This window comes from Belonocnema kinseyi, chromosome 2 (genome assembly GCF_010883055.1).
Source record: "Belonocnema kinseyi isolate 2016_QV_RU_SX_M_011 chromosome 2, B_treatae_v1, whole genome shotgun sequence".
In the NCBI taxonomy this organism is placed as follows: Eukaryota; Metazoa; Arthropoda; class Insecta; order Hymenoptera; family Cynipidae; genus Belonocnema; species Belonocnema kinseyi.
This window is the reverse complement of record NC_046658.1, coordinates 119,124,319-119,135,679: the sequence shown is the minus strand read 5'-3', so window position 1 is coordinate 119,135,679 and position 11,361 is coordinate 119,124,319. Positions and strand designations below refer to the sequence as shown.

General features: G+C 31.2%; 1 protein-coding gene across 7 annotated transcripts in view; it reads left to right on the top strand.

Moving 5' to 3' along the window:
- Window positions 1–869: 869 nt before the first annotated feature.
- The window catches only part of LOC117167122 (golgin IMH1), a 92,091-nt gene continuing 81,599 nt past the window's right edge, over window positions 870–11,361 (top strand). For 5 of the 7 annotated variants that reach the window (XM_033351794.1, XM_033351796.1, XM_033351795.1 and 2 more), the window contains exon 1: window positions 870–1,495. The gene's annotated coding sequence lies outside the window, so the exon portion shown is untranslated. Of the gene's footprint in view, window positions 1,496–1,768; window positions 1,840–11,361 lie in introns of all 7 variants that reach the window. The other 2 variants (XM_033351797.1, XM_033351798.1) reach the window with 2 other exon arrangements.

Sequence of the window (11,361 nt, the reverse complement as noted above, 5' to 3'; positions counted from 1 at the left end):
TTAAAGGGATGCACAATTTATTGCTAAGCCAACGGCATTAGCCGCTTGGTGAATTTCGACTCGGGAAGAGTCGCGTATGTTAAACCATTTCGAGCACAGATAGCAATCAGATGGATAATTTTAGAGTCCACCTTAGTAAAGAAACATTTTCGAAGATCCATTCCAGTTAAATAGGAGCATCCAACGGTATACATACTCATCCTAAATGACTTAAATGATAATTTTGCTGCTAGTAGGACCATGAGTAGACTGCTGTTTCACCGATGTTTTTTTTTTTAAATAAAGGTCTAGTACAATAGGTTATACCGCAGTGCTTGGGGCTTAATTTAGCAGCCTAGTTTCAGTAATAAAAACTTTTTTGAAAACAATATAACAATAATAATAATTGGAAAAATTTGATGATTTTCACAGTCTATTTTAGTAGCAACCGCAATATTTAACTCATTTTTTAGTGCACTTGCAAGAAACTCGAAATTGCATATAGATCAAATTCCCCTTTGAAGCAAATGGAATTTCCTCCTGACCTCGATAATTCAAATGGAGAAGGCTTACCTACACAGCTTCTTACTCACTCTTGAAATACGAGTTGTGCCATATAATTTTGTGCAGCCTTCGACTGACAAATCGCCTCTCACAAATTTTTTTCCAATTTCCGTCTTGCGGCACATTAATTGTCAGAGTCCAAATTTGGCAAGAAAAGCCCTTAGTCCCGCATTGTGCGTAGACACCCCGTACATCTTGTGTGCGCTATATTTATAGCTAGAGATATAAATACGCACCCTGGCAGGCGCCCAATCGAGCACGCTCGCGCTCTTAACTTCTGACTACGATCTAACCTCGTAATAGCAGCAGTGTCAGTGCAGCCTCCGACGTCTAGGCAGTCGCTAATCGCATCCTAGAAAAAAATTCGAAAAGTCGCGAGGCCGGCATGTAAACGACGCGGCGAGGCGCAAAGCGCGCGCGAAGTTGATCGTCCGGGCGGAAAAGCATCGGTCCCCCGTGGAAAAAAACGTGAGGAAAAACCTTGAGAAATTTTCAGTGATTTCAACTCTTTAAAGTCAGCAGTCAAGCCCAGGCAATAAATGCATTCCCCTCGAGGATAAATTTAATCGCTGCATTTGGGTTAGCGACCTAACCGTCTAAGAATTGGCTCTCAAAATCGACTCATTACGTAACCAGTAAATCTAGATCAGCCAAAATTAAAGAAAAACGCTGGACTTTGAGTAGAAAGTACTTTCGAAAAAGTTCTCGGCATCTTTGTTATTTTTTTATTTTTTTGTCTGTAAATTAATTTTTACAAACAAAATTTTGTTGATGTTACTTTTTGATATTTATGAATAGACTGCCGATCGATATGTGATAGTCGAATCTTCAGTTATAAAAGACGTCAAAAGTGAATTGGATTTCAGTGATTAAAGTAGTGTTTAGTCTGGCAGAAGAAATCCCTGGAATGTCATACGCGAGTGTTCACTGCTTCCTGTGTCCATGAAAAGAAGTAAGACATCGAAATAGACTTTCCGCATATAAACCGGAAGTACTGAATTCACAGGATCGCGTTCAAAATACGTGTATTTGTGGAGAAGAGAATTTCTGCACTTATGTCAGATGACATTTAAAACTTGCTCTGCAATAGCGCATTATGTCGTTTTTCAGTAGTCACTTTGAGATATATGTAGACTATTTGAAAAAATATGACTTCTGAAAAAAGACAATGTTTTGTTTTCAATTCATTTTTAATCATTACGATTCTTTTCAAACTTACCATTAGGTTATACGTATGAAGATTTTTCAAAAATTATTTTCGGTATACTTGACAGGATTGCCGCAGGTCAGAGAAAGGTTAGTAAATTTTGCTAATCAGAAAAAATCAGCGATAGTGAGAAAAAACTGCAAAAATCATGAAATTTTTATTAGAAGCACTTTGAGAAACTGTCAAGAATAAATAGGACTGTTACAAAGTCACTTTCAGTGACTTATTTTCTCAAATTACGTTTTACAGATGAAGTCACTATAGTCACCTTTTTAAATGAAAAGTAAACTTTAGTCACTTTACTTTAAAAACTTAGCTTAAGGGGTTCCTATTCTTGTTACGAGATGTACACCTATTTTTGAATTTTCTCGAATTTTCTCAAATTTGTAGTTCAAACAGAGAAATACAGAGAAATGAAATAAGTTTCATTCCAAGTTTTAATAATTACAAAAGTTTAAAAACTAGTTCTGATATTATTTCCACTTATTTTTATATCGCATAAGCCCTTATAATCTGCTTAATTGTAAGGTAAGCTGCTAAATCAACTCTTAAGAGCTTTAAAAAATGTCAAAGAAATTTCAAAAGATTTTAAAGGTTTTGAAATATCTTAGGGTTTTTAATAGATTTCAATCATTTGAAGAGATTCCAAAGGATTTAGAAAAATTTTAGGGTGTTTTAAAAATTACAAAAAATATTTTATAGCTTTAAATTTTTTTTAATATTTCAAAGAAGTTGAAATAATTTAAGGTATTTTTAAATATTCTAAGACAATTTTAAGAACTTTTTAATATTTTAAGGTATTTCAAATTTTTTGAAGGATTTGAAACATTTAAGGGTATTTTAACAGATTTCAAGGAATTTTTAATTGAATAAAGTAATTTTTAAGGATTTAGAAGAATTTTAAATATTTTACGATATCTTAAAAGATTGTAGGATATTTTTTAAATTCCAAGGAATCTTCAAGGGCTTTAAACTCTTTTATCGGATTTTAAGAGATTTATAAGCATTTAAAAGCAATACGAATATTTTAAAAAGATTCGAAGAAATTTTTGAAAGATTTTAATAATTTGAAGGAATTTCTAAGGGCTACAATGACCATAATTATTTTCTTAAATTCAAAGATATTTTTAAGAATTCTAAAAAGTTTCTAAGGGATTTCAAAATGTCTTAAAGGATTTGATCAATCTTAAGTTATTATTAAAAATTTCGATAATTTTAAATGATTCCAAAGAATTTGAAAGCTTTTACGGTATTTTAAAAAATTCCAAAGAATTTCAAGAAGCTTTATAGAGCTTCAAAAGGTTTCGAATAATTTGAAATATTTGATGTTTATCTCAAAAGTCCAAGGAGTTTTGCGAGGCTTTACAAAATTTCAAAGGATTGTAATAGATTTTCAAGGATTTAAAATTGTTTACTGTGTTTCAAAATATGTCTAGGTATATTAGCATAGACTAACAATTTGAAGGAATATCAAATAATGCAAATGATTTTAGAATATTTCAAAAAAATGTAAGGAATTTTTAAACGCTTCAAAAAGTTTCAAAAGATTTTCAAAGATTTCAAAGAAATTTGAAAAAAAAGTATTAAAAATATGTTAGGGTATTAAAAATATTCTAAAGCATTTTTAGTATATTTTCTTCATTTGAAGGTATTCCTTAGAATTTGAATTTTTCCCGAATTTTCGGAAATATTACCTGATTTCATCTAATTTCACGGGATTTTTGAATATCTTAATGAATTTCAATGAATTTATGTCTGTAATTCTTTAAGATTTACGGATAATTTTAAAGATCCCAATTTTCAATTGATTACAATAATTTGAAGGGATTTTAAATTGTTCAAAAGCTTTGAGGGATTTTTCAATTCAAAGGAGTTTTCTAAAGCTTCCAAAAATTTCAATAGGACTTCAAAAGATTTTAAAGGATTTAAAATATATTAAAGTATTTTTAATAGATTTCAATAATTTTCAGTGATTATACAAAATTTTGAATATTTCGAGGTATTTTTGAAGATAGAAAGGGTTTTAAGCGGTTTAAGAAGTAGCAAAAAATTTCAAAGGTTTTAAAATATTTTAGAGAATTATTGATGTATTTAAATAATTTAAAGGAATTTCTCAGGATTTTAATTATTTTAGGATATTATAATATATTTCAAAGAATTTTCAAGAGATTTAAAAGTTTTAAAAAAACTTCCAAGGATTTTATTATATTTTTCAGTATTTCATGATATATAATCCGATTTCATATAATTTCGCGGTACTTTTGTAATATTTTAATCAATTTCGTCAAATTCTTCTCAAATGCCTTAAATTTCCCTAAATTACGTCAATTTTACTCAAACTAAGGGATTTTTTGCAATATGTTTAAATTTTGATTTAAAAATTACTTAAAAATTGAATAAAAAATTTAATTTGATTAGATTCAAAAGAACATTAGTCACATCATTGATGCATATTGGTTACTTTTCGTCAATTTTTTCAAGTACAGCAGTCTGTGGCATCCTTGAAAGTAACAAATTTAAAATTGCTTTATACCAATTATGAAACATTCCATATTAAACATGTTACAAGGTTTGAGCTCTGGTTTTTAAATATCAATGATTAGGAAAGATGAAAATTAGTAAGGGAAAAATCAAGAAAAATGGAGGAAATTTTGAAACTTAAATTTTACGGCCACCCTTTTAAGTACAAAGAAACAACTAAGGGTAATAAGGATACTCAATTATAAGTTAATCCTTCTGAGATCTAAAAGAAGAAAACTACGTAATTAAGAGTCATTTACTTTGCATCGAAATTAACAGACTGACATTTCCGGCTCAAAACAAGACACTTGAAGTCTAAATTAGTACCTCAGAAAAAAGGACATCTCTTTACGTTACGGTAGTCTTTTTAAGTATTAAAAAGAAGAATGAATGTAAAATTACTAAAATTTAGTATAGCTAAACAGAAGGATTTTTAATGTACATTTAGAACTTTATCAAATTTGGTTAAATTGAAAGTTGTGAATTATTTGTCTAAATTATGAAAACCGAATTGATGTCAGTATGAAAATACAAAATTTGACTTAGTTAATGTTTTTGTCAGCGAGTAAAGTATTCTGCTCGGTTCTGAAGGTTCCTTTTCGCGTAGGAAGAGTTTTAGTAGTTTGGAAATCGAAAATAAAAGTGAAGATTTAAATACTTGTAAACAATATTAAGTTTGAATAAGATGCTTTTGTTTGGCTTTCTGTCTTTAAGATGATTTGCGTGGGACTGAAACTTATATAAAAGTTAAAAAGTACCAATTATCTACTAAACTTAATGACTTAGAACAGTGCTTTGATTGACGTTTATCGTTCTCTGTCAGGTTCTAAATTATGTATAGATTTCGCACTGCAAAATAAACCTCATTAGAGTACTTCAGCATCCATCAGAAATAGGATTTTAATATCTTAACCATGAAATAAAGAGAGGAACAAAATAGCAGTGTTGGATGATTTACTTTTGTGAGTCACTAGTTACAGTTAAGTTATTGAGTGAAAAAAGGTAACTAATTACATTTACGTTACTTGTATCTGTAACTAATTACATTAAAGTAACTAAGTTTCCTAAAAAGTTACTTTTTGGTTCCCTTAATTTTATAATTTAAAAATTAAAGTAACTTAGATGTAAGATAATAAACATAATAAATAAAAAGATAAAGATTCTAAATTAAATAAATAAAGATAATATTAAGATGATAATTATTAAAAATTTAATTTAAAACGAATTATAGGAATTAGTTAAGGAAAACTAAAAATACGCAATACATTTCGGCGAGTCAAAAACAATATATATTAAAATAAAATTCCAACAAGTGGGATGATGTTCTTGGGGGCTAAGGCGTAGGCTTTGGACCCACTCCATCGGCTTGCGGGTTCGATTCCCGCCTCGCACTCTGGAAGAGCCTCGACAGCCCATGCGATGAACACTCCCTAGCAAGGGAGTTGTTCATCTACAGAGAGTCGTGGGACCCGGTAGCTTTAGAGAAAAAGATCCTCTAAGTACTTAAAGCTGTTGATCTTGGTGGTTCGGAACACACCTTAAACTGTAGGTCCCCCCTCCCACTACCAAGTAAGTGTGGGGGGTGTGTAAAGGAATAGATAAGAAGGTACAAGAAAAATGTATAATAGATGTCACTCAGAATATATTCTGCCCACGATTCGAAGGAAAAATATTGGATTTTCAACAAGATAGATGATTTTTTATCAAAATAGTTCAATTATCAACAGAAGAGTTGAATTTCCAAGCCAAAAAAATTAATTTTCATCAAAGAAATTACTTTTCAATCAAATAATTCGCCTCTGTACCTGAATAATTACATTTGATACAAAACACATGAATTTTCAACCAAATAATTGAATTTTCATGCCAAAAATAACAATTTTCAACAGAAAAGGTAATTTCATCCAAACCAAAAAGACGAATTTTCAACAATATCCTCAGCAAAAGATTGATTTATTAAGAAAAAATATACTTCCACTTTTAACCAAGTAGTCGCATTTTTAAATCAAAAATATGATTTTCAATAAAACTGTTAATTATCAATTAAATTATCATTAAACAGAAAAAAATATTTCTACCAAAAATAACATTAATTGTAAAGCGAACTAGGTAAACCTTCAACCGAGTAGTTAAATTTTTAACCAGAAAAGAATAATTTTCAACAAAAAAGCTGAACCCTTTTCATATTTTTTCAACAAGGAGTTGGATTTTCAACAAAAATATTTGTTATTTTTCAACCAACTAGTTGAACTTTGTACAAGTTGTCAACGAAACAGTTGCATTTTGATTAACCTAAAATCATGAAATTTTAACCAGAAAAGTGATTGATTTTCTACCAAAAGAGATAAATATTCATCAGAAGAGTTAAATGTTTAAGCTACAAAATCGAATTTTTTCGAAACCATTTGACTTTTAATTTCGAAAAGATAAATTTTTAACCAAAAATTTCATTTTCTACCAAAAGAGATTAATTTTTAATACAAAAAGAGGAATGTTTAATAGAACAATTACATTTTCGACGATAAAACATGACTTCGACAAAATAGTTGAATTTTTACTGAAATTTTTAAATTTAAAACCAAATGATAAAATTTGTAACGAAAAATATAATAGGAGATTTTTCAACAAAAACAAAAAATAACTTTCAACCAAAAATAGGTGGATTTTCCTATTAGGTTCTATGAATTAAGTTCACAGTTAAGAAAAACCAAAAACACTAGAAGAACAGAAAGTTTCTTGAAAATAAGGAGAAAGAGTAAAATTTATTTAAAAAAGGGGAAAAGGCTCTGAAGTCTGACACCGAAAAACTTTATTATACCCAGATTAATCTCGATTTCATAAACATAAATTAAATCTTTTATTTGAGATGAAATCTAAAAGAAGATAGATTAAAGTGATTTAAGTGGCTTTTTCTTTTTAAAAAATGACTATAGAACTTTTTGTATAAAAATTGACTAAAAGTGACTTGAGTGACTGTATAGCAACACCTGTATATTGTCTTGAAATAATCTACACATTTGTTCGTGCATATTTACACATTTGGCAAAGAGTTAAACGTGACAATGAAAAACCTAAAACTTTTAGTGAGAACTGTTGATATACAAATTTTTTTTTAGAAGTCAAAAGTTAAGGGATTTCATGATAGGTGCTAGATAAATTATATGATGCTGATTTAATTTTTTTAGTGCTTATTAATAGCAAATGTTATGCAAAATTTGTAGGTTTTTTTCCTCGGCATGTTGAACCCTTCGGAAAATTCGTAAAAGTGCATCAACTGATAAAGATTTCATATCCGGCGACATGAAGCATATTTGATATTTGTAATAATGCTTACTATACATTGGTTAACAAAACACTTACCTTTAGTATAACGTTTTCTATTATTAATGGTATTTGCAGCTAAATACCTTTATTTTATCACTTTTATATGTACAGTGAACCCTAGAGATAGGGGCCCCGGATATAGTTCTTCCGAGAATTGACGCCGTGTCGCAAATAGGAGTAAAAGGAGCTGCACGGGGTAAGCGGTGGTGGCTTAGGCGTGAACAAACAAAAGCGTTTTCTACGAAACGGCCCTCTATCTAGATCATTCCCCACCTCCTCCAACCCCAAAAGCGGCCCATTCTCAGAGTTTCACTATATTTGTCTAATATATTGAAGAAGAATACATAATAATTGAAGATAATTTATCTCAGAAATAACAATGCGGCATGAACGATGTAACTGGTTCATCAAGACGTACTACAATTCTTGCATTTATATTTACAATTTTATTGTATAATAAAGCGTGCAAGCCCGTTCAATTCTCTATAAATAAATAATTTGACGAGCGTTTAAGTTAAGAAAGGATTTGAGGAAAATTTTTAATAAGTCTCTACAAGATAAATCAGATTTTTTCATAACAATATCATATAATTTTGTTTAATCTTTACAAAAATGTATTACTTCTAGCATTTAACATTGAAACCCAGTCACCAGGATGGGACAAATCAACTTAATCGTCTTTTTTAGGTTTATCGTAAATTAAAAGTCACACTTAGAAAATATAATTTCTTGAACCAAAAAAACCGTTTTCTTGGATACTCACGAAATTTTGGTTCAACCAAATATCTTTTCGTCCATGTAATAACCATATGCTATGAATGAAATAATAAAAATGTGTTGGATTCAACGAAATTGCTTGATGAGTAATAATATATAAAGTAATAAATGATAATTAAATTATTAGTTTCAAAATGGTGTAAAAAAATGTAGTTTTCTAAAGGAACAAAACTAAGTAACAAAATTATACATTCTGATCTTTTTGTTATATTAGCTGATTATTAACTTTGAGATTTGGAAAATTATATTGTATTAATCCACCCTAAAAAAAGTTATGGTTTTAATAAGGATAAAAATTGGCCGAATTCGAGATGCACTACATTTTAAGACCCGAGGTAAAAGGATCGATGCATAGAAATAAAGTTCACTAAAGTGAAGTTGTAAGACTTTTTTTGCACGTTAAGAGTCAGCTCATGTGCATATTACTGAGTTTTATAAGCGATTTCGAGTAAAATATTAAAATTTCATTGATTATATTCCTGTAAGTTAGTTGCTCGAAAGATCAAATGATTTTTCTCTTGCACATTGAACAAGTTGATAAGTTCGTATACCTTGGTAGCTTATTTACTAGGGTCGGGAAGATAGATGAGGAATTAGATAGACGCATAAACGAAGGTAAGAAGGTTATTGGTAGAGCAGGTCCCCTTATCAGAAGTAAAAATATATCAAATAAAGCTAAAATGGCAATACATAATTCTATATTTGTACCGACTGTACTATGCGGTAGCGAGACATGGACTTATCATGAAAAATATAAGAGTAAAATTAACGCAATTGACATGAGATTCATGCGAATAATATGCGGGAAAACTCTGATGTACAGAATGTGGTGCAGAAGAGACGCTAGTAGACACATGGGAAAGAAATCGGTTAAGATGGTTCGGGCATGCTGAGAGAATGCCAAATGAACGACTAACGAAACAAGTGTATCAAGGTAAAGTAAATGGCAGCGTGCCCAGAGGTAGACCGCGGAAAGAATGGCCAGAATGTGTGAATGAGACCCTACTTAGAAGAAACATAAGAAGTCACAGAAACACGAGAGCCTGCATGAAAAAATGCATGGACATAAAAGAAGCTAGAGAAGTATGCCAGGACAGGAAAGTATGGCGGCAAATAGTTAATAAAAAGAGTGTCAGTAGAGTGAATGACGCCTGAAACAAAAGACCTGGGCCACTATTGGACCTAAGTGGGGAACCTTACATAACGACTTTGTGAGGATCTTCACTTAGGGTGATTGCTAGAGAGATTGATCAGCACCCTGGGTCGGAACAGTGTTGCGGAACGAACGTGTTATTTACATAAATAACACGAGAATTCTGGATCAACCTGAAAATTCTCTATCTCTTCCACACACTATTCCTTTCCCCCACCGAGTGAGTCACGCCATCCCCGAAAGCCTTGTTATTCAACTTTGTACTTAGTTGTGCTATTGTCATAAATAGGTATTTACCATTTAGGGGAATCTATGTGAGTCCCTATACTGAGTAACACAGACAAAAACTTTTAACAACCTACACGTCACATTTTAGAAAGAGGAAACGAATCGATCGAAGAGTGTACATTAAATTTGGCCAAAAAGTTGACCATTCATGTTCGGAAACCATCGTTATGATTCGAAAAGTGATGGCGATGAGTCAATCAGTGTTAATAAATAAAAATATTAGTGATTTGTTAAAAATTTGCGACAGGGTCCTTCAATACGACAACGTAACTGTCCTTGCATCGCAGCTGATTCTGAAATTTTTTATGAAAACGGCATTGCACAACATTGCCAGTCCCCTTTCAGTCCTGAATTGGCTGCCTGAAATTTCTGGATGTTTTTAAAACTCAAGTATTCTCAAGAAGGTTGTAAATAGCTTTCAAAGAAAGTAATTTAAAAAGGATATGATCACCATTGACATAATTAACTCTTACTCCTGGCACACCACAAGGTCGGATAATTTTCGGACAGAGAACTATGTAGCTATGATTACTCTGGCAAACTATGAATACATTTGGTAAGCACTGCATATATACTCATCGGGGTAAAAATAGCCTTATCGTAGGCAAGGCAAGTAAAAAATGTTTATAAAATATAACTGAGTACTGTGATGGTTCCATTATGACGTCTTCAGATCATTCACAAAATAACAATAAACTTTTAAATTCACTCTGACTGCTAACTTTCATTTGTATAGAAAGCTAAATTCAGTTATTTAATTTTACTTGTTCATAGGGGTTTGGAAAGATGTTTTAACGAGGTGTACAATGAAGATTAGCACTTTACAATAAAGAAATTATTTCATTTCGATGAAATTTTCGATGAAAAGTGTTGGTTGAGATATAGAAGGTCAAAAGAACACGGGTTCCCCGCGCCAACTAACCACGGCGCTACCAGGCGTGCTGTAGTGTCTCAATAGTCCTAATACTCGATAAAAATCATTTTTCTGTAATATTTGTTATTTTTTAAGAAAAACATACCGTCACTAGTAAAAACCCTAAATCTCGATTCAATTCTGCAAAGGCTGTGCTGGCTACTCTAATTTTCCAGAAGTATGCGCCATCTCCTCAGTATGCTGTGTTTTCCTGAGGAGAAAGATCGCAAAGAGAAGAGAAAAGTGAAGGATAAATTTATAAAAAAATCGTTTGTCAAGAATCACTGTGAGATAAAAGCAGACTTACCACAAAGCATCTCGAAATTTAACAGATGAGCAGAATCATCCCCCACAATCGTTCACTATTTTCAAATAAAAACGTAAGTATAAAATAAAATCTTGTTTTTACGTAATGCAGAAAAATTATTTTTATCAAGTATTATAACCACTGCTCGACTGCAGTACGCCTGGGCACGCTGCGGCAAGTTGGCGCGGGGCACCCGCGTCGTTATGACCTTCTCTAGAACAACCATAATTTTTTATCCTATTTTCATGTTGGGATATTTTCAATATTTTTGGAGGTTTCTATCTTCTATCTATGAATAGATTAAAAAGTAATTCTTGTTGTTTTAAATT